The sequence below is a fragment of the Mirounga angustirostris genome, unplaced genomic scaffold (assembly GCF_029215605.1).
Source record: "Mirounga angustirostris isolate CCGP_5_RB_7025 unplaced genomic scaffold, mMirAng1.0.hap1 SCAF_10, whole genome shotgun sequence".
Classification (NCBI taxonomy): Eukaryota; Metazoa; Chordata; class Mammalia; order Carnivora; family Phocidae; genus Mirounga; species Mirounga angustirostris.
Window position 1 is genome coordinate 116,087,713 of NW_026991718.1, and position 23,319 is coordinate 116,111,031.

The window sequence follows — 23,319 nt, forward strand, 5'->3', positions numbered from 1 at the left end:
ATGACTCTTGTTAAATGACAAAGGTGGTAGGTATATCATAAATCAGTGGGGAGATGAGAGACTTAATAAATGAAGTTGACACCCACCAAAAGGGACACAATGAACAAAACTCCCAATACCAAGTACTGGTGAGGAGGGGAATGGAGAGCACCTAGAATCCTCACACACTACAGAGAGGAGTGTAAACAGGTACGATCACTTTGGAAAACAATTTGGCATTATCTACTAAAGTGGAACATCCATCTACCCCATGACTCAGCAATTCCACTCTTAGGAATGCACCCAATAGAAACGGGACACATGTTCACCAAAAGGCACCTGCAAGAAGGCTCACAGCAGCATCACTGTAATAGCCCCGTACTCGAAACAGCCCAATCTGCCCACCAATGGAATGGACAAGGAAATGGCGATGAGCTATAGCTACGTGCATCAACATGGATAAATCTCACACACATAATGTAAAAAAAAAAAAAGACACAAAAGAATACACATTTGTATCAGTCAGGATTTGATCAGGGGCAGAAACTACACTGGTTATTTCAACAGAAATTATTTAATATAAATAACTGTTAATTAAGTATAAAGTTTTAATTAAGTAACTAAAAGGACAGAAAGGGAACTTAAGGGGCACCAGGGTGGCTCAGTCAGTCAAGTGTCAACTCTTGATTTCGGCTCAGATCATGATCTCAGGGTCATGACATCAAGCCCCGCACTGGGCTCTGTGCTCAGTGCAGAATCTGCTTGAGATTCTCTCTCCCTCTCCCTCTATCCCTCCCATTTGTGCGTGCTTGCTCTCTATAAAATAAATAAATAAATTTTTTAAAAAAAGAGAGAACTCAAGAAATTCGAAAATCCATGGGTGGGATTTTTTTCTGGGGAAGTACAAGAAATAAGCGAAATTTAAATAGAGTAATTCACATCAAGAAAGTGAAAATAGGGGCACCTGGCTGGCTCAGTTGGAGGAGCCTGCAACTCTTGACTTTGAGAGCCGGAATTTGAGTCCCACATGGGGTGTAGAGATTAAAAAAAAAAAAGTGAAAATAAAATATTTGCAAATCACATCTGATTAGAGGCTTACATATAAAGAACCCTCACAACTCAATAATAAAAAGATAGATAACCAATTTAAAAATGGTCAAAGGATAGGAACAGACATTTCTCCAAAGATAAGCAAACAGCCAGTAGGCAAATGCACAGATGCTCAACATCATTAGGCATTAGGGAAATTAATGGCTATAATAATAATAATTTTAAAAACCCAGAAAATAACAAGGTTGGGAAAGATGTAGAGAAATTAGAACCCTCCCACACCACGGGAGGAAATGTAAATGGTGAAGCTTGGGAAAATAGTCCAGCAGTTCCTCAAAAGGCTGAACAGTTACCATGTGACTCAGCAATTCTACTCCTAGGTATACTCCCCAGAAAATGAAAACATACATCCACGCAAAAACTTCTACACAAATGCTCATAGCAGCATTATTCAAAATAGCCAAAAACCAGACACAACCCCGATGTCCATCAACTACTGAACAGATAAGTAAATATGGTTGCTCCATGCAGCAGAATGTTACTCAGCACCAAAAGAATGAAGTGCTGATTCATGTTACAACATGGATACACCTCAAAAACACTATGCTAAGTTATAGAAGTCCTTAATAAAAGACCACCTATTGCATGATTCTATTTACATGAAATGTCCCAAATGGGCCAATCTAGAGAATGCGGTGTATCAGTGTTGGACGATGGCTGGGGGTAGGGAGGACACAGATGCAGAGTGAAGCTGATTATGCTGATGGGTGCACGACTCTTTAAATATGCGAAAACTAACTGAATTGTACACTTTAAATGGGTGAACTTCCAGTATGTAAATTATGTAACAATAAAGCTGTTAAAACAAATAGTAACTATTCAAAAAAAATCTTCCTAAGCTAATGTTTGTGTAAACTTTTTCTTTTCAAAGGCTAGTACATTGAAACTATTAGAACTTCCATTTCTTCATTTCTTGTAAATTTTTTTATTCCTTCTATTATATGCCCCATTAGGTCTGATAAACCAATCAAAACAAACCTTAAATTTAAGACATGTTACAATTTAACTTATTATTTAACACTACAAAGTAGGAAAATATTTCAGACCCCTCCAGACACACTGCAAACTTTCAGCTTCAGATCTGCGACCACAGCCAATGTGCCAAAATAAACCAAGAAACACAAAAACCCACTAGCCTCAAAGGGCTGTTCTCCTTTTGATGCTTTCTTAATTCTCCCAATATTTTCTTAACTGATTTGAGTTTGCAAATAGGCAAGCAAACTATTAAAAAAAAAAAAATTAACTAACAAATCAGAGTTTCCCACATTCCCCACTGGATAGAGAACAGACCCCCACTGTCCTGTTAAGAGATCAACAAATACACCATAAAAACAATTGTCGATCACTGCTGCCAGCAATGGGAAATAGTTTGGACAAGAACTAAAACCAAAACAGAGTCTGAAAACAAAGAACAAAGAAAACAAAAATGAAAGAAAACAAGAAAGAGAATGAGAGAGACAGAGGTGGTATGGGGGGAGAAACAGAGTCAGGAAAGTCGTTTTTAATGAGAGTTAAAGCCTGTGCAGGGTGCCTGGGTGGCTCAGTCATTAGGCATCTGCCTTCGGCTCAGGTCATGATCCCAGGGTCCTGGGATCCAGCCCCGCATCGGGCTCCCTCCTCAATGGGCAGCCTGCTTCTCCCTCTCCACCGCTTGTGTTCTCGCTCTAATAAATAAATAAAGTCTCTAAAAACAAAACAAAAACCTGTGAGACCTCTATCGCAGACAACAGTGTAACTGGCTCTAGCAAGTAAGTTCCTGAGCATCCCAATGGGATGTCCTCCAAATTCAAGGCGTAATGTTCAAGAAATTGGACATGACTCTAGAGCATTCTACAAAATACCTGACCAGTACCCCTCAAAACTGGCAAGGTCATCAGAAACAAATTTACAAATCTGGAAACAATTAAAATATCTTTCAAATGATAAATGGTTAAACCAAATGTAGTATATTCATCCAATGGAATGTTCTTCATCAATAAGAAGGAACCAATGGCCTAAAGATACACACCCACAACGTGGGTGAGTCTCAATTGCATTCTTCTAAAAGAAAGAAGCAAACTCAAAGGCTATATACTATATGATCCCATTTATATGATAGTCTGAATATGGCAAAACTATAGGACAGACAACAGCATAGTGGGCTGCCAGGGGCACGACGTGGGAAGAGAGACTGTGTAGGGGCATGAGGGAATTCTGGGGGGTGACGAAACCATTCTGGATCATGATTGTGATGGTGATTATGTAGTCATATATGTTTGTTAAGACTCATTTTTTTAGGGCGCCTGGGTGGCTCAGTCGGTTGAGCGACTGCCTTCGGCTCAGGTCATGATCCCAGGGTCCTGGGATCGAGTCCCACATCGGGCTCCCTGCTCTGCAGGAAGCCTGCTTCTCCCTCTCCCACTCCCCCTGCTTGTGTTCCCTCTCTCGCTGTGTCTCTCTCTGTCAAATAAATAAATAAAATCTTAAAAAAAAAAAAAAGACTCATTTTTTTAGGGGCGCCTGGGTGGCTCAGTCGTTAAATGTCTGCCTTCGGCTCGGGTCGTGATCCTGGGGTCCTGGGATCGAGCCCCGCTTCTCCCTCTGCCACTCCCCCTGCTTGTGTTCCCTCTCTCACTGTGTCTCTGTCAAATAAATAAATAAAATCTTTCAAAAAAAAAAAAGACTCTTTTTTTTAAAAGGGTGAATTTTTACTATATTAAAATAAACCAAGGAATTAATACCTAACACATTGCAAGAAAAAGTTGGGGCATCTAATAGGCAAACGGGCAAAGCATATAAAAAGGAGATTCACAAAGGGGAAATTTTAACTAACAAGTACAACAGAACGACCTCACTGGTGTTCAGAAAGAAAATCAGAAACAGGCCACATTATACTCATCAGATTGCCAAACATGAGAGAGAGAGAGAGAATACTGAACCCTGGCAAAGATGGAGAGAAAGGGGGCTCCTCCTACAGGTGGGGTACAGACTGGGGTACCCATGCAGGAGGGTGGGCACCCGACGGTACCTGGGAACAAGGAAACCCCTTAAGGCTCAGCAACTGTACTGAGAAATCTGTGCTGAGGCCCAGAAGGAGCAGGACAAGATGTTCCCTGAAGCAGCCTTGATGAGAGCAGTGCGTTGGAGGGAACCTACGTGTCTGTGACGAGGAAAATGAATAAGTGAAACGTGATGAACGCATGCTGTGGAGTACCAGGCAGCTCTGTGATGCAATGAACTGAACGTTCATGCAGCAACATGGGTAGATATTAAAAATAACGTGGGGGGGTGGGGGACAGAATTAGAGCTGTAAAAATGTAGTAGTTTTTAAGATGTTATTTTTTTAAGTAATCTCTACACCCAACGTGGGGTTTGAACTCACAACCCCAAGATCAAGAGTCACGTGCTCCACCGACCAAGCCAGCCAGGTGCCCCCTTAAATGTAATATTAAAATGTGCATGGGATTTTAAAACCAGCAGAGGATTATCCATACATTATTCAAGGACCCAGAGAAAACATTTTAGAGTGGATCTGTATAGTGGGGGCGGGGGCACAGGAGGGAGGACTAGAAGAAACACACGGGTGATAGCAGTGTGTCAAGATGGCTATGGGTCTGGGGCGCCTGGGTGGCTCAGTTGTTAAGCATCTGCCTTCGGCTCAGGTCATGATCGCAGGGTCCTGGGATCAAGCCCCGCATCGGGCTCCCTGCTCCGTGGGAAGCCTGCTTCTCCCTCTCCCACTCCTCCTGCTTGTGTTCCCTCTCTGGCCGTCTTTCTCTCTGTCAAATAAATAAAACCTTAAAAAAAAAAAAAAAAAAAGATGGCTATGGGTCATGATAGGGACAAGGGAGGAAAAGGAGGAGGTGGGGGCCACGGGGTTGGGAAAAGAGAAACAGAATGACACTTACAGAAGAGTCCCTGAAATTAACAGGCTCCTCCCCTGACAGATCAATCTCCACTGAGACAGGCTTGTCATCAGGGGGTAGACAATAAATGGCTGAGGTTTACCTGACGTTCAGAAGCACCCTTGGTCACCTTAAAACTGATGAGAAAAGAAAGCCAAATAGGGGCCGGGACTTTGCCCAGAGTCTCCATGCTGGAGTGTGGGGCGAAGTGGGGAGAAAGATCACAGGGGCCAGATCTGATAGGCTTTCAATGCCAGGTGACAATGTCTGGTTTTCCCTCTTCACAGCCTCCCCCCCGAGCACCAAGGAGTCTTTGAGGGGTCTGAAGCGGGACAGAGCTTGATCAGATTGGCCTGAGAGTGAGCCATGCGGATGTAGGTAACAAGACTTGACAGGAGACTGGGTGCCCAGTACCAACAAGAATCTATTCCAAGCCTATTACGAGGGGTGTTAGGGGGGTCCACAGTGAAGAAAGTAGTTCACCAGGGAGCAAGGAAGGGAGAGACAACCAAGGACAAAACCCATCATTACAAACTCGGTTAAGTGTGATGTAGCAAACTGAACAACATGGGGCAGGAAGGCCGGGAGACTAGTCCTGAGAGGTCAGGGCCAGCCTTCCTGAGGTGACATTTAAGCTGAAATCAGGGGAAATAACAAGGGTTAAAAAACAAACAAAAAGCACTCTGTGGACATGAAGTTGGCACGAAGTAGAGTGGTGGGGCTGAGTCTGGTGGGAGATGAGAAGGAGGCAGAGGCAAAGTGATGCCTTGAGAGCCCTCTAGAACCCTGGGGAGTTTGGACAGGACTCTAAAGTGCCATGGGAACCACTGGAGGGTTTCCAGCAGGGAGAGACTTTCGTGTTTACTGGGCACTTACTATAGGCTATGTGCCTAGCTCTATATTATACATGGATAATTGAGTCTTATTCCTCCCCCATGAAGAGAGTTGTTATTAACCCAATTCACACCTAAGGAAACTGAGGCAGGAAAAGATTAAATGACCTACTCAGGGCAAGGTCACACAACTAGTAAGAGAAAGAGTTACACTCAATCACTATAGGATGCTGCTCAATAAAATAACGGCCCACATTTAATGAGCAATTACTATATGCCAGGCAATCCGATTCCAGGGCCCCTGCACTTCCCATGTCACTGACCAAGAAAGGGATCTTTTTAAGAATTCTTTGGGCTGTAAAATTATACAGGAAAATCCCAGTCCCTCTCTGGACCTCAGTGTCCTCACACATTAAATGGAAAGGCCGGACTCGTACCAGGGAACACGACAGCTAACGGGGCCTTCCGTATCCCAGCCGTGGCCCAGACGGGGTCAGGGGCAAGCACAAGGTCATCTAGCCAATTCCGACAAAACACTCAGAACGTCCAGCCTAGCCTGCTGTCCTGAGGCCAGCGGCCTCCTGAGGACCTCCGAGGTCCCTTCAGTTCTAAGATGTTAGGATCCCACGTCCAGGCACCCATAGCCCAGGCCCGTGGAGCCCTTGAGAGCCTCTGGCTGGCTCTTGGGCACCTTGCTGCAGTAGCCAGAGGCGGTGACCGCAGTGGCGACCAAAAAGGACATCACCCGGACAACCTTTCCCCCCACCACACCCCTGCCACACACATCCACTGAGTCACTCGGGCAGACCACTGGTCTCCATTTCCACCACATCTGCCAAATAACGGAAAACAGTAGAACCAGCTTCATGGGTCATTGTGAAGTTGGCCGTTACTTTACATAATCACCTAACATGGGACCTAACTCTATAAACTTGTAGAAATTACCAGCACCTCTCCCCTGGCTAGAAATTAACTTCCAAGAAGGACTGTAAAATAGACCTTCCCTGGAGCTTGGTCTTGTCTTCATCCCCAGAATTCTTGCAGAAGGCCCACTATGTATAAAATCCTATGGTGGTGGTGGTGGTGGGGGTGACATGCCAGGACCTTATTATTTTACTTTTATTGTTTATCTTTGAGAGAGAGAGAAAGAGCCAGGGGGTAGGGGGAGCAGTGGGAGAAGGAGGGAGAGAATCCCAAGAAGACTCCCCGCCCAGTGCAGAGCCTGACACGGGGCTCGATCTCATGACCCTGAGATCATGACCTGAGCCGAAATCAAGAGTCGGATGCTTAAGCAACTGAGCCACTCAGGCACCCTTTATGAATTGTTTTAATGTTTGATTTATAAACATTTCTTTCCTCAGATTTATTTCAATGCATACAGAAGGCCCTGGGGGCACCTGGATGGCTCAGTCGGTAAAGCGGCTGACTCAACTTCGGCTCAGGTCATGATCTCAGGGTGGTGAGATCAAGCCCCTTGACAAGCTCTGCCCTCAGCAGGGAGTCTGCTTCTCCCCTTCTCCCTCTTCCCCTCCCCCTCACTTGCACACATAAGCTCGCTCTGTCTAAAATCTTTTTTATATAAACAAATCGATTCATATAAATCTTCACATGTCCCCCCCCAATTTTACAGATGAGGCTCTGGGGCCTGAGGTCACCCTAAAGAGGAAATGGGGCTCACAACTGAGGTTAAGATATGGTACTAATAGCTGCACGTAGCCTGTTTCGTGGCTTCTAAGATCCACACGTACGTATGAGGCTCCCAACTTTACATGGAAAGGCTCTGGGAAAATCATTTTGAGACCAGGGGTAACACAATGGAGTAGTTAGGGAGAAGAAAATTAGGTTGCAGTCCTGGTTCTGCCATTTATTAGCTGTATGAACTTGACCATGTTATTGAACCTCTCTGAGGCTCAGTTTCTCAGCCATAAAATGAAGATAACTCGCTGGGGCGCCTGGATGGCTCAGTCAGTTAAGCGTCTGCCTTCAGCTGGGCTCATGATCCCAGGGTCCTGGGATCCAGCCCCACATCGGGCTCCCTGCTCAGCGGGGAGTCTGCTTCTCCCTCTCCCTTTGCCCCTCCTCCTGCTTGGGCTCATGCTCACTCACGCTCTCTTTCTAATAAATAAATAAAATCTTAAAAAAAAAAATAGATAACTTGCACCTCAAAGAGTTGTTACGGGGATTAAACAAGTTTTAAAAGTACATAGGACAGTGCCTGACACATAGAAAGTGCTTTCTTTTTTAGTTATTACATAAAATGAATTTTAAAATAGACATACTGAATGTGCCCTGAAAGTGGTAAAACCCATCCTTGCGGGGACGTTGCGTGTTGCCACCCATCCCACTAGGGGTCGCCCAAGGTCACCCAGAGAACTGGGGACAGAGTTCAATTCCCAGCCCAGTCTGCTTTCTGGGACACCAGCGGCCTGTAAACCCGCCAAGGGCCTCCCTTACTAAGCTGCACGAGGGACCGGTGGGACCGGTGGCCCCAGGCCCACTGAGCCCTCAGGAGCTTAAAGGAAGGGATTCTTCAGAGTGAGGTGCCCAAGAGCCGCACTTCGCAGCGTCTCACTTCCATGCACAACATGGGCACATTACACTGCAGGAGGGGAAAACGCAAAATGCATTTTTTTAGGAAGGGGGAAAGGGGGCGAAGAGGATATTATCCCCATTTTACAAGTGAGGGAATTGAGGCTCAAATGATTAAGCAACCTGCCCAGGGTCACACTGCTAGGGAACTTCAAAACCAGAATTCCCACCCAGGTGGGTCAGATCCTTGTCACTTGGTTCCTAATGCCCCACCTTCAGATGGGCCTGGGAGAAAAACCGGAAGGAGAGTATGAAGGAGGGGTCATGAAGAGATGGCTACTTGCTCCCCCCAAGGTCCCTCCGTGCCTTCCTCAACGGGTCCAAGAAGGCTGTCTGCTTCCCCCGTGCGCCATGACACTTGAGGATGGGGTCAAGGCCTTTTCTTGGCTCCCCATCCTAGCAGAATCCCAGAGCTGCAGGCTAAGTTTATTTACTCAGCCAGGGCCCCCAACCACTCCAAAGGGCTCATCTTCAGTGCTCAAGGGCCCAGTTTCTTCCCTGTCCTGCCCCCCATCCTTGCCCCAGGCCTCCTGGATTTCCCAGCCTCTCCTCAAACCCTGTCAGTTCTACGCCCAGAACCGCACTCAAGTCCCTGCACTGTCTACTGCTCCCAGCCTGGACTGGAACCCCTTTCTCAGGCCTCTGCACATCATGTGGACTCCTGTGATAGTCTTTTGTTCTCATTTTTTAAAACTGAAGTATAATTTATATATAGAAAAATGCACACATTTTAAGCATACTGCTCCCCCATGAGCTGCCCTGCCCCAGCCTCTTAACCAGCCTTCCTGACTGTCGCCGACCTGCCTCTCATCCATCCTCCACGGGGTGCTTTCGGGTTGCTCTTCCCAAGTATGTCTGACCATGTCACTGCCCTGGCCAAAACCCTCCAGCAGCTCCCCCTGCTCTAAGGATAGAGACCCACAGAAACAGATTAGAAACACTCCTTGCCTTTGAGAGAGAGAAATATAAAGTCAGATATAAATCCTCCCGCCCTTAAGAAAGGAATTCATTTCAGTTAAAGGGAAACTGTTAGGCACAAGGTACTTGGGCCTTAAAGGATTTTGTTTATCTCGATGCTGAGCCATAAAATGTCTCCATCTGGGAAGATGAGAAAGTAAATTTACAACCTAGTGAACAAAGAGCATAGTTTAACTGCCCATGTAAGCTGTTGGTCAACTTAAATTTAATGTATGAGAAAATTTAACCACTCGTTGCATGTTTACCTTTATTACTACTTTGTCTGCATCTCATTGTCTTTCTTTAATAAAATTCACCCACTTTAAGTGAAAAATGAAATTAATGTTGGCAAACGTGTGCTCATTCCCCTTTTCGGTCCAGCCCACCTCCCCACCTGATCTACTTTTCATAGATTCCTTTCTCTAGAGTTTTGTGTGAAGAGGCCATACAAGAGTCACGCTTTTGTGTCTGGCTTCTCTCACTTGCCATATTTGTGAGACTCATTCACATCGCTGCACGTATCTGTAGTTCTCTTTCATTGGCGAGTAGTTAAGTATTCCATCGCACGAATATAACAGTTTCTTTTCCTTTCACCAGCTGATGCCTATCCGGGCAGCTTACATTTTGGGGCTACCATGCATAAGGTGGCTATGGACATTCCTACACCGCTTAGTGTGTGGACACACACTTCGTTCTCTACCAAAAAATGACCGCTTTCTCAGCAGTGCCTCCTGCTATTCCATGCAAAAATTAAGTATTCTCGGGCGCCTGGGTGGCTCAGTTGGTTAAGCGACTGCCTTTGGCTCAGGTCATGATCCTGGAGTCCCGGGATCGAGTCCCGCATCGGGCTCCCTGCTCGGCGGGGAGTCTGCTTCTCCCTCTGCCCCTCCTCCAGCTCATACTCTCTCGCTACCTCTCTCAGATAAATAAAATCTTTAAAAAAATGAAAAAAAAAATTAAGTATTCTCTTGTTATTGATCTGATTTCCTACAGAAGCCTGTGTTTCCCACATGAAACACACACACACACACACACACACACATTGATTTATGAAACACAGATCAGAAAACCGTAGGAAGTCATAAAATGTAACTAGTAAAAATTTTCTTGGTGCAACTTGCCCTTACTGTTTCCCAAGCGTTAGGCAGAGCATGGTATAAGCATTTTACCATTTCTCTCTCACGACAGGCTTGTAAGGAGAGAGTGCTGTTATTCCCGCTTCCCATACGGGAAGCTGGGCTCAGGAAGGGGAAGGCAATGACCCAGGCTACACCCAAGCAAGGGCCAGGGTACGTCCTAGGCCAGGGCTTGAGGACTAGTTCCACCACTTGGTAGACTCTCCTTGGGCCTAAGTGTGATGATTTATTCAGCATCACAGATCTCTGAGACTCTTCTAGAAAGTCCTGGCTTCAAATATTCTGCTCCCACAAATAAGTAAAACGTCCAGGAAATGCCAACATATTAGCCAACCGCAGCTGTAAGTCAGGACAATAAACCCAGCACGCAGAGCCAGGTGAGACATTCTCTGACTTGACTGTTGGCCCCACAGAACTCTTAGGTTAGTCTGGGTTTAGGGAAATCCCTCGAGGGGCTGGACCAAAGTAGATAGTGCCCAACCTTTGAGAAGCCAAAGAAACAAACAAAAGCAGCCATTAAATGGCTCTACAGATGGCAGAGGAAGAGATCTGGTTTTGCTTCAGAGAAGAAACGGGTGAGAGGAGAAGGAAGAAGGGTCTCGAAATGGAGGGAAGGGGAGACCAGAGCCCGGAGCAGGTGAGAGAAGGCTGGGTACTGCTGGGCCATGACAAATCCTTCAGCAGCCTGGCCACCAGAGGATGCCCATGGATGGGGAACGTGGAAATCAGAGTCCTCTGTGTTTCTGTAAAGTACACCTTCCCTCTCACCCTCTGACTGTAAATGGCTTACTCCACATGTGTTAGCAAGCCTTGGTGAGGCGTGAGAAGACTGAGGGGAGAGACCCTGAGAGAGGTGATGGGGAAAGTGACTGACATGAGGAGACTCTACAGAACCAGGGTATGCATGTAGGCAAGCAGGCTCCAGGGCCCAAGATGGTGGCAAATGAGAACGTCTAGCAATCTGCAGGCATCTTGGGAAGGGCTGGGGGACTTCCCTGGAGTAGAGAACAGAATTCCAGCTGGTCTTATCAAGACCCAGGATAGGAAGATCTGGCTGACAAAGAACACCTGAGTGAGTCTGGAACTGCTAAGAATACAGGAGCTGGAAGAACACCTGAGGACACACCTGGAGAGGCAGGGCAGTTGGTGTGAGGTTAAGTATATGGATTTAGGAGTCAGAGTGACTGGGTTTAAAATACTAGAGATAAAGAGAAACACTCTATAGTGACAAAAGGGTCAATCCATCAGAAAGACAGAAACATTTTAAACATATTTGTACCTGACAAGAGCACCAAAATATATGAGGCAGAAACTGACAGAAAGGAAGGGAAAAACAGACAATTTGACAATCCACACTGCTCTTGTTTTTCCCCAAAGCTCATTTCTGTCTCAGGGTCTCTGCCCTTGGTATGTCCTCTGCCGGCAACAGCCCTCTAAAGATCCACGTGCAGCTGGAGTTTCCAATTCACTGAAGATTCTAGTCAGTGTCACCTCCTGAGATGGCGTTCCTTTAACCAACTTATCCACAGTAGCTCAACCTCTCACTCTCTATGCCAGTACACTGATTTCTTTTTCTTCTGAGTATCTCTGACATTATCTGCTTACTGCCTGCTTCCCTTCATTAGAATGTAATCTCCACGAGGCGAGGGCTTTGCCTGATATCCCGCTTTCCCCCTGTTCCTAGATCAGAGCCTGGCACACAGCATGTGCTCAGGAAGTATCTGTTGAAGTGGAACAGAAAGTGCACTAATAGGACACACAGACAAATGGGACTTCATATATGGTACAGGGATAAAGGTGACACCTCAAACCGAAGGGAGAAAGGCAGACTAGTTGACACAGGGAGTTGGAACCACTGGGGAGCCATGTGGGGAAAAAAAATTTAAGTTGAAGCAGGTGGATTTATCACAAGTATGTAACTTGACTCCTTAAAACTCCACTTTCAAAATGCAAAAACCCACAAGAAAAAGCAGAACGGAAGAGGGGACCACAACGAAATTTTTGAGGCTGGAAAGTAAATGGACAAGTACTATCATACAGCAACACCAAGCAGGCAATATGAAAAGGTGACAGTTTAGCCTGATTTACACTAAAAAATCCTTAAAAGGCTCAGAAATTAGTGGTAGGAAGATTGGTAGAAGAGGGTTTAAAAAGCAGCTTAAAAACTCCAACAAGCAGTTTCCTAGATCCCTTCCCTACAATACCCACCCTCTCCCCTCATGGGGGACAGACCCTGGCAGATCAGAAACATATTTTTAGGAGGGAGTAGAAGAAGGTCCCCGGACAGGTGGACACGGAGCACAAGAGACAGAAGGTACCAGCAACAGATGGATTATACAAATGTCCACGTATTAACCATTGAGGATGTCCAGAACCTTGACCCTCTTGCTCCACTCAGCTCTTGGAACACTGCCAGAGAGGTATAGCACTCAGAGTACGAAATGGGGAGACCTGCCCCTGGGCTTTCATACCCCACTCAACTCCCAGCAAAATGGGAAAAATGGACCCCTGTGAGGACATTTCATCAAGAAACTCCAGTCCACTAAGGAAGAGAGGAGATTCTAGAACTTTCTAGAGAAGAAAAAGTAGGTCAGGTACACAGCATCAGTATTCAGAATGACTCAGGACTTCCCAACTGCAATACTGAAAGCTGAGAGACAGCAGAGTAATGCCTTCAAAATACGACGAAACTTCTGGGTATATACCCAAAATAATTGAAAACAGGGACTCAAACGGATATTTGTACACCATGTTCACAGCGGCAGTATTCACAACAGCCAAAAGGTGGAAAGAACCCAAGCATCTACTGATGGATGAATGGATAAACAAAATGTAATCCATAAAAGAGGGTAAGAGGTAATTCCCGAAAAGAACCAGGAAGCTCTTCAAGTGCAAAGAGAAAGGTCTCTACTGAAAAAGGCAAGGTGGGGGCGCCTGGGTGGCTCAGTCGTTAAGTGTCTGCCTTCGGCTCAGGTCATGATCCCAGGGTCCTGGGTTCGAGCCCCACATCGGGCTCCCTGCTCAGTAGGAAGCCTGCTTCTCCCTCTCCCACTCCCCCTGCTTGTGTTCCCTCTCTCGCTGTGTGTCTCTCTCTGTGAAATAAATAAAATCTTTAAAAAAAGAAAAAGGCAAGGTGAAGAACAGAGGGCATGAAGTAACATTCACTTAATGGCCTCTTTTAAAAGTTTTATTTCAGTGTCAAAATTAGGGTAAAGTACAAGAAATTTCATTTTCCAAAAGGCCAGAGGGGACAAATTATACCCAGATCTTCTGAAGGGATCAGGCTTTAACTTTGCCAAAATATTCATCCCAAGGGTTGAAGGCAGATCCATGTTTTGTGTGACCTAAAACTTACAGAATGGGGGGAGGGGCTTTCCCTAAGAATGTAAAATATACAAAATTGGAACAAATGTGAATATTTCTTCAAAAATGAGAGAAAAATTATAGGAAAATACAACGTTTTTAAAAACAAATATCACAGGGCGCCTGGGTGGCTCAGTCAGTTAAGCATCTGCCTTAGGCTCAGGTCATGATCCCAGGGTCCTGGGATTGAGCCCTGCATCAGGCTCCCTGCTCGGCAGGGGGCCTGCTTCTCCCTCTCCCTCCACTGTTCCCTCTGCTTGTGCGCACTCTCTCTCTGTGTCAAATAAATAAATAAAAATCTTTAAAAATGGGGCGCCTGGGTGGCTCAGTCGTTAGGCGTCTGCCTTCGGCTCAGGTCATGATCCCAGGTCCTGGGATCGAGCCCCGCATAGGGCTCCCTGCTCGGCGGGGAGCCTGCTTCTCCCTCTCCCACTCCCCTCTACTTGTGTTCCCTCTCTCACTGTGTCTGTCAAATAAATAAATAAAATCTTAAAAAAAAAACAAATATCACGAACATCACAAAATCCAGAAAAATAACATTTTCTTTTTAACTGCCTGAAACACCTCTGTAAGTCTTTTTTCCTACTTCTGGGGCCATATACTCTGATGGTTCTTCATATGAGAAGGGTTTTGTAATGTCTTTTTTTTTTTTTTTAAGATTTTATTTATTTGACAGAGAGACAGCAAGACAGGGAACACAAGCAGGGAGAGTGGGAGAGGGAGAAGCAGGCTTCCTGCTGAGGGGAGAGCCCCATTCAGGGCTTGATCCCAGAACCCCGGGATCATGACCTGAGCCGAAGGCAGACGCTTAACGACTGAGCCACTCAGGCGCCCCTAGTAATATCCTTTTATAGAAAGAAAATAAGGATGACTCAGTCTTACTTCTAACATGTACATTTGTAACAGTGCACACTGCATTATGGAGTACATTCTTGACAGAAGAAAACTTCCACTTTTAATAAGTGTAAGAACTGAGGCTTGCTTCTATTGTAAATTTACAGTCTTTATGATTGGATGAATTTTCCATAGATCAGCTTCTGACTCCAAATGTTTCAAACCTAGTTTATCTTCCTTACACACTTTTAGCGCAGACGCTATAGGACACCTTTCCATTGTGATACTACCCCTGTTCCTGCAGCTTTTCCTAAACCAAGACATGCTCGAACCACTAGTGGAAGTGACTGCAAACCACATAAACAGATAAAACCAAACTGAGTGTATTCTAACCCAACCATTAGCCAGATCCACAAAATGGTCCAGGACCAACATGAGGTCACTTCACAGGAGAACAGTGAGGAGGGAAGTCATATTACAATGAAAAAAAAAAATTTTTTTTAAGATTTTATTTACTTATTTGAGGGAGAGTGAGAGAGAGAGCATGAGCGGGGTGGGGGAGCGGGGGAGCAGGGGGAGGAACAGACTCCCAGCTGAGCAGAGAGTCCAACGTGGGGCTTGATCCCAGGACCCTAGGATCATGACCTGAGCCGAAGGCACACACTTAACCAACTGAGCCACCCAGTGGCTTCTTAATTTTGTACATTTTATAGAAACATATGACCACTTCCAGGGCTTTGGAAGAGACAAGCGTGAGTATCCTTAAAGCAAAAAGTCATTAGCTTCATGGAGGAGAATCTGTTTCCATCACAGAAATTCAAAGGCTTTCCTTCCCTGGCCGAAATCTGTCTTTTCATCCTCCAAAATAGTAATCTCAAGATACTCTCTCCTTGAGACATACCATGAAACACAGTGTAAGAACTCAATGCCTTGGGCGCCTGGGTGGCTCAGATGGTTAAGCGTCTGCCTTCAGCTCAGGTCATGATGCCAGGGTCCTGGGATCGAGTCCCACATCGGGCTCCCTGCTCCTTGGGAGCCTGCTTCTCTCTCTCTCTCTGTCTCCCATGAATAAATAAATAAAATCTTTAAAAAAAAAAAAAAACTCAATGCCTTGGAAAAGGTGACATCACACATCCAAGAAGATGGGAAAGATGATAAGAAATGGTATGCCATTCAGAAAAAAAAGTTATTGGGATTCTTAGCCTCACACTGTAAACCAAAATCAAGTCCAGATGCAGTAAAGGGTTAAATGTTAAAAATTAGGCCTTGAAGGAACAAAATCAAAAAGTGTAGGTGATTATCCTTTGATTGTTTGTATTCTTTCCTAGCCCAAAAGCAATGGGCAATATCACAAAGACTGACATTTGACCAAGTGAAAAGTTTAAACATAAACAAACAAAATGGGAGCCTGGCTGGCTCTGTTGTAAGAGTGTGCGACTCTTAATCTCGGGGTCGTGAGTTTGAGCCTCACATGGGGCAAAGAGTTTACTTTAAAAAAAAAAAAAATCAGTCGGCTTCAGGAAAATACACATCAAAACCACAATGAGATACCACCTCTCACCAATCAGAATGGCTAAAATTAAGTCAGAAAACAACAAATGTTGGTGAGGATGTGGAGAAAGCGGAACCCTCTTAAACTGCTGGTGGGAATGCAAGCTGGTGCAGCCACTCTGGAAAACAATATGAGGTTCCTCAAAAAGTTAAAAACAGAGCTACCCTAAGACCCAGCAATTGCACTACTAGGTATTTACCCGAAAGATACAAATGTAGTGATCAGAAGGGGCACCTGCACCCTGATGTTTATAGCAGCAATGTCCACAACAGCCAAACTATAGAAAGAGCCCAGATGTCCATCGACAGATGAATGGATAAAGAAGATTGGTGGGCGCCTGGGTGGCTCAGTCGGTTAAGTGTCTGCCTTTGGCTCAGGTCATGATCCTGGAGTCCCGGGATCGAGTCCCGCATCGGGCTCCCTGCTCAGCGGGGAGTCTGCTTCTCCCTCTGACCCTCCTCCCTCTCATGCTCTCTGTCTTTCATTCTCTCTCTCGCAAATAAATAAATAAAATCTTAAAAAAAAAAGAAGATTGGTGTGTGTGTGTGTATGTATATACACACAATATGTATAAACACACACACACACAATGAAATATTACTCAGCCATCAAAAAAAAAAAAAAGAAATCTTACCACTTGCAACAACGTGGATGGAACTAGAGGGTATTATGCTAAGCGAAATAAGTCAATCAGAAAAAGACAAGTATCATATGATTTCATTTATGTGGAATTTAATAAACAAAACAGAGGATCATAGGGGAAGGGAGAGAAAAATAAAATAAGACAAAATCAGAGAAGAAGACAAACCATAAGAGACTCTTAACTATATGAAACAAACTGAGGATTACTAGAGGGGAGGGGGGTTTGGGAGGATGGGGAGTGATGGACATTAAGGAGGGCACTTCATGTAATGAGCACTGGGTGTTATATGCAACTGATGGATCACTGACCTCTACCTCTGAAACTAATAATACACTACATGTTAATTAATTGAACTTAAATAAAATAAAATTTAAGAAATAAAAATAAATGAACAAAAATAATAATAAACAGAACAAAAACAACCCACCTTAGAAAACATGTAAGGCAGGGGCGCCTGGGTGGCTCAGTCATTAAGCGTCTGCCTTCGGCTCAGGTCATGATCCCAGGGTCCTGGGATCGAGCCCCGCATCGGGCTCCCCGCTCTGCGGGAAGCCTGCTTCTCCCTCTCCCACTCCCCCTGCTTGTATTCCCTCTCTCGCTGTGTCTCTGTCAAACAAATAAATAAAATCTTGAAAAAAAAAAAAAGAAAAAAGAAAAAATGTAAGGCAAACAATAATCTTGGGGGGAAAAAAAACCTACCTGCAGCAAATATAATAAACAAGGGTTAAGCATCCTTCCTACTGAAAAGAGCTTGCAAGAAACTCAAGACTCAAAAAGATGTGCAGATAATTCACAAGTGACAAGTGCCCAACAGTTACGATATGTTAAGATATTCAATCTCACTAATAATAAAAAAATGCAGATTAAAAGAACCAAAGGCTATTCTTCAGCCATCCAAGAAGATTCACACAAAACTGCTAGCACCTCCTACCTCCTGTGGCAAACACTGCTATGGAGAGTGCACCGGGCTTACGCCCTAAAAATATCCATTCTTACTATCTGTCCCAGTAATTCCACTTCAGAGAATCTATTTCAGGAAATTCTCAAAATTGCTAAGATATTTATGTAGAAAATGCTAATTGCAGCCCTGTTGAAATGGGAAGGGGTAAGGAATGTAAGTAAGAGCCTGGAAGAGAGAAAACACCTCTCAGGATGTGTGTATGTATTTGCACGTGGAGAAAGCGGAGAAAGGATACATGCGGGTTAGCATTGCTAGTGCTAGAAGGTGGGAATGAGGGGGGGAGTTATTCACTTTGTCTCTATAGGCCTCCTGCATTGATTAACTTGCCCTAATTAACACAGCATATTGCTTTTGGAATTAAAAAACATACTCCAGGGGTGCCTGGGTGGCTCAGTCAGTTAAGCATCCAACTCTTAGTTTCGGCTCAGGTCATGATCTCCAGATGGTGAGATTGAGCCCTTCATCGAGCCCCTCAGTAGGCTCTACACTCAGTGGGGAGTCTGCTTGAGATTCTCTCTCCCTCTGGCTCCCCCTCTCCGCCGCGCTCATGCTCTCTCTCTCTCAAATAAATAATCTTTAAAAAGAAAAAATAAGGGTGGCTGGGTGATAGACATTGGGGGAGTGTGTGTGCTATGGTGAGCATTGTGAATTGTGTAAAACTGTTGAATCACAGACCTGTACCTCTGAAACAAATAATACATTATATGTTAAAAAAAAAAAAAAAAAAAAAAGGCGCCTGGGTGGCTCAGTCAGTTAAGCGACTGCCTTCAGCTCAGGTCATGATCCCAGGGTCCTGGGATCGAGTCCCGTGTTGGGCTCCCTGCTCAGCATGGAGTCTGCTTCTCCCTCTGCCACTCACCCCACTCGTGCTCACTCGCTCTCACTTTCTCTCTCTCTCAAATAAATAAATAAAATCTTTAAAAAAAGAAAAAAGAGAAGACAGCAGGAAGGGAAAAATGAAGGGGGGGAAATCAGATGGGGAGACAAACCATGAGAGACTATGGACTCTGAGAAACAAACTGAGGGTTCTAGAGGGGAGGGGGGTGGGGGGATGGGTTAGCCTGGTGATGGGTATTAAAGAGGGCACGTTCTGCATGGAGCACTGGGTATTATATGCAAATAATGAATCATGGAACACTACATCAAAAACTAATGATGTAATGTATGGTGATTAACATAACATAAAGAAAAAAAAGAAAAAAGAAAAACCTCAAAAAAAAAAAAAAAAGAAAGAAAGAAAGAAAAGAAAAAATAATACTCCAGGAGAAGAAAATACCCACATATAAAAAATGAAACTATGCCAAATGGATCTGATCCTCATCTATCCTATCACACAGACCCTAATAAAAGAAATGAAGAAAAATACAGTTATTAAGTCTCTCAGGCCCCACAACAGCCAACTCTACCTGGCTGACTTCTGTAGCCATGATTGGAGGTGCCATACCCAGTGGCTCACAGGTAGAGGAGCGGACTACCAGAAAATCAAAAGTGATTTTCTTAATCCCCAAATTAAAAGCACAACACTCTTTATCTTTGTCTAGAAGCCAGAGGGCATTAAGAGAAGAGACAGTGGTATCCCTACTTGTAGGTCACTGCCACATCCCAGCCACACCAACACCCCTGAGTTATAATGCTACGACTTGGACCCATCTGAAATATCCCTTTGATGCAAACTGTTTGCACAGGAAGAAAATCAGATAACGAAGATTAGCTAGAACAAAGATTAGCCTGGCCTGTTAGGAAAGTCATGCAGACATATACAACTTTCAGATAATACTCCATAGCACTTAAACCAGCAAAGATAAAAATTTAAAAAGCTGTGGGCAAACAAGCATTTATATATATATATAGCTTTCAAAATCAAAAATCAAAATCTCTGCATCAGGCTCCCTGCTCAGCAGAGAGACTCTGCTGCACCCCCCCCACCCCCCACCGCTTGTGTTCTCTCTCTCTCCATCAAATAAATAAAATCTTAAAAAAAAAAAATCATTTAAGCCTAGATGGTAGAATGCCAAAGGAAGAGACCTTTAGGATTAACATGTCCAACCCTCTCATTTGTCAGATGAAGAAGAAACTGGAACTCATATTGTCAACTGACACACAGACACTACAGAGCTAAGACACTCTGATAACAGGATCTGCTCTTCTAGATGCACTGAACATAATTCACAAAGGGTTTTCACAGCCGTTATTTTCTTTGGCCCTCACCAAATCCAGATGTTTCCACAGATGAGAAAAGGAAGGCTCAAAGGGTTTGGACGATTTGCCTACATCATCTGGCTAGTAGCTCCAAATCCCAAACCCCATACCCCTTTCACCAACCGGCACTGTTGCCCAAACCATTCCTGACAACCCAGGCAGTGGGTTCCCCAGCTTCAAGCGCACAGCCTGTCAAACACTAAGCACTCAAAAATTAGATGAGTGAATACCTCAAACTTGGAGAAAGCTAAGCAAATTGTGAATGATCAGCAGAATATGACAAATCTTTTAAAAAAGAAGATGTTGATAAGCTGAAATCCACATTAGATGAGAATACTGAACCTCACAGAAGAGAGCCACAAATATCCTAGACCTCAGAGACAGGCCTCCATCATTTTGGCCTCAATTACCCAGAGCTGCCTCACCTGATCACCCTACCGCCAATCACTTCCTATCTCTCCTCAGCAGGTCTCAGAAATCCGCAAGGCTCCCTACTGCCCACAACACCAAATCCAAACTTTGTACCCTGGCCTTCAAGGCCCGACCAGCTGACTGATTCCACCGTTTCCTGAATTACTCACTGACCCTGGCCTTTTCTGGACTCTTCCCCTCCACCCCACAGAACCCACAGAACCCCATTTCCTTTATGCTACCAGATCTAGCCTTGGCTCCTCTTGGCTCCAGGTGAATACTGGTCCCTTACCCCACTTCCATCAATCCCAGGTAAAAAGGGCAACGGCTTTTTTTTTTCTTTTTATGAAAGTGGACTTACATGACATTCATTTGAACCTATGTGATAACCAAGTTCACCAGAAACAAGCACAATGAACAGGGAGCCCCATCGGCAGCAGCCTCTAATTTGGGTTTTCCAATACAGAAGCAGGAGTTGCCTTACGCAACCTATCCAGTCCCTTTTCTGGCCTGAGGGGTCTTGAGTTCCTGGGGCTTTTCCTAAAATGGCCCACTGGAGGCAACCAGGTGAGTCTAGGGGCTGACGCCACACCTACCTGTCCTTCCCATCCAGACCCCACCCCAGATCTGTCCCAGGAGTCAGGACTCCAGCTTCATTATCAGGCAAGTCCCAGTTATTAAAGGCTTTCCCATAAAGGTATCAAGAACATCCAAAACGCCTTGTGCTGGGATACTGCAAATTGTCACAATACATATATCTTGGCCATCCCCTAGGTTAGTGTGCAGACTTACCCCATTACAACACCCTGCTGTACGGAGGTCCCAGAGGTGCTGTAAGAAGTCAGCACCTGGTCAGGGGTATGTAGTTGTCGGCAATCTTCCACCAGAATGAACAGCGCTGCAAAGAACAATCTTGTATAAGCATGGATTCCTGGAAGTGGACTTACTGGCTGAGAGAACGCATGCATTTTAAATTCTGATACTTACTAGTTGAAAAACTTCACATGGCAATTCTCATAGTCCACTGGTATTTAGGCTTTACCTGGGGAATGTTTACAATGTGCAATCCTGACACACTCCCAGCCTCCTTTTACATCCCAGCCCTTCCCCTCCCCCTCCAGGAAGTCTGGGAGGGGCTCCTGAAGCTGCTTTGTTATCCAGCTCCCAGGTGGCCCAGCTGTGAGAGGAGGGAGCTAGTGACTTCTGTTTGCCCCGAGCACCTCACCTAGCACAAACCTCGGAAGCCCTGGCGCGGGGGCGGCAGAATTTGCAGGGAGGTCTCTGGGCTGTAGCCCAGGTCCCCAGTGGCTTCCCCCAAATGGCAGAGTCTGGCTCTCATGCACTGGACCACAATGCCTGGCACTGAGTGCTGGGGACAGAGTCAGCTCCAGACTCACCTGGATGCACCCGTTTCCCCTTCCAGACACCCCTCCCCTTCCTGAAGGTCCCTGCCCCACAAATATCTTTGAGCCTAGTAGTGACCAGGACCCAGTAGTTTTACCTTTACCCTAAGACTCCCCAAGCCTCTCTTCTCTAAGACAGAGCACCACTTCCCCAAGAGATCATTTGGGGCCTCCACACTGGGCCTCAGTCTCCGCATCTGTGAAATGGTGGGCGTTGGGCAGTGGCACGGACATTTTGGGTGCTGCTGTGAGGAGGACAACGTGGCCAACTAGGTTCTAAGCGGTTGCAGGGAAGTCTGGCTTCAATCGGGAGCCCAGGTGCACCCTCACGATCATTTAATCAGCATTCTGATTGGCTTAAGGCCTGTTTGGAAAAAACCTCGATTTTTATTTTCAGATTTCTCCACTGCTGAAGCGCAATTAGGACCAAAAGCCTTTTCAAGGCCGCTCAAGGGTCCTAGGTAGCTGGGCCCGGATGAGGCACCAGAGGCCCAGGAAAGGCCTCGGCCGGTTTTCGGCTGTGTGCGGCCGCGCTCTGGGGACACAAAGTCTGGTGGGGAAGCCGAGGGGGGCTGGTCACCGGGTACTTCACATTGTGGCACAGAGCAAAGGGCAGGGACGAGAGTGCGGGCACGGCTGGCGAAGACCGAAGGAAACATTCCTGGAGTTGAGCGCGGTGAGCCTCCAGAGACGGGCTCCGGGCGTTTCCAGTCAGGCGGTCGGCCTCAGCGCGGTGAGGGCTGCGCGCCACTGGCGGGCCCACCTGGGCTGAACGACACTGGTTGGCTGGGTGACAAGAAGCAAGCCTAGAGCCTCTGCGGCTCGGGGCTACACCTGGAGCGGGTATGTAACAGCACCAAGCCCATAACCCAAGGACTGGATGGGATGGTACACACCGAGGGCCCCGCTCCGCGTCGCTGTGTGGTTGGGAACACTCCTCAAGCGCTGCTTTTACCTCTGGCCGCCACTTGTGTTCTAGACCCAGGAGCTGCGTGCTTTGGGGCTGTGTCCGAGGCAGCCTTCTACCCGACTCTAGCGGCCGCTGAGGGCAGAAGAGGCGTCGCATTCAGAACCCGGTCCTCCCCAGCCGGGGTAAATCCCCGGGCTAACTGGGCCTCAGTTTCCTCTTGGTGCAGTGGGAACCACCACACCGCCGGCGGGAGATCTGGTGGAGGGAGCGCTCTCACAAACGTTAGTCTGCATTATTTCTCCCCTCGGTAACGGCCCCCAGTGCGGGCGCGGAGCACACAGTAGGCGCTCCGGAAACGCTCTCCGAGAGGAGGAACGGGCCACTTCCTGCCCCCAAGCGGACTCTCCCGACTCTGGGTTCCCACCGCTCCTCTTCGGAGGCCATGTGGCATTCCTGAGGGTGGGGGTGGGCGCAGGAAGAAGGTGCCCTCCCGGCCCCGCCCCCTCCGGGCGCGGTGGGCGGGACGAAGCCCCTGGCCGCCGTCGGCCCGCCCCG

The 23,319-nt window shown here is 46.1% G+C and overlaps 1 long non-coding RNA gene across 4 annotated transcripts in view; it reads right to left on the minus strand.

The window, feature by feature from the left end:
- LOC123851749 (uncharacterized) overlaps positions 1–23,319 on the minus strand; it is a 118,159-nt gene that overhangs the window by 67,600 nt on the left and 27,240 nt on the right. For 2 of the 4 annotated variants that reach the window (XR_010405829.1, XR_010405831.1), the window contains exons 1-2: positions 22,751–23,109; positions 21,244–21,349 (exon numbers count right to left, since the gene is read on the minus strand). This is a non-coding gene — a long non-coding RNA (uncharacterized LOC123851749). Of the gene's footprint in view, positions 1–17,082; positions 17,509–21,243; positions 21,350–22,750; positions 23,110–23,319 lie in introns of those variants that run through there. The other 2 variants (XR_010405830.1, XR_006792695.3) reach the window with 2 other exon arrangements.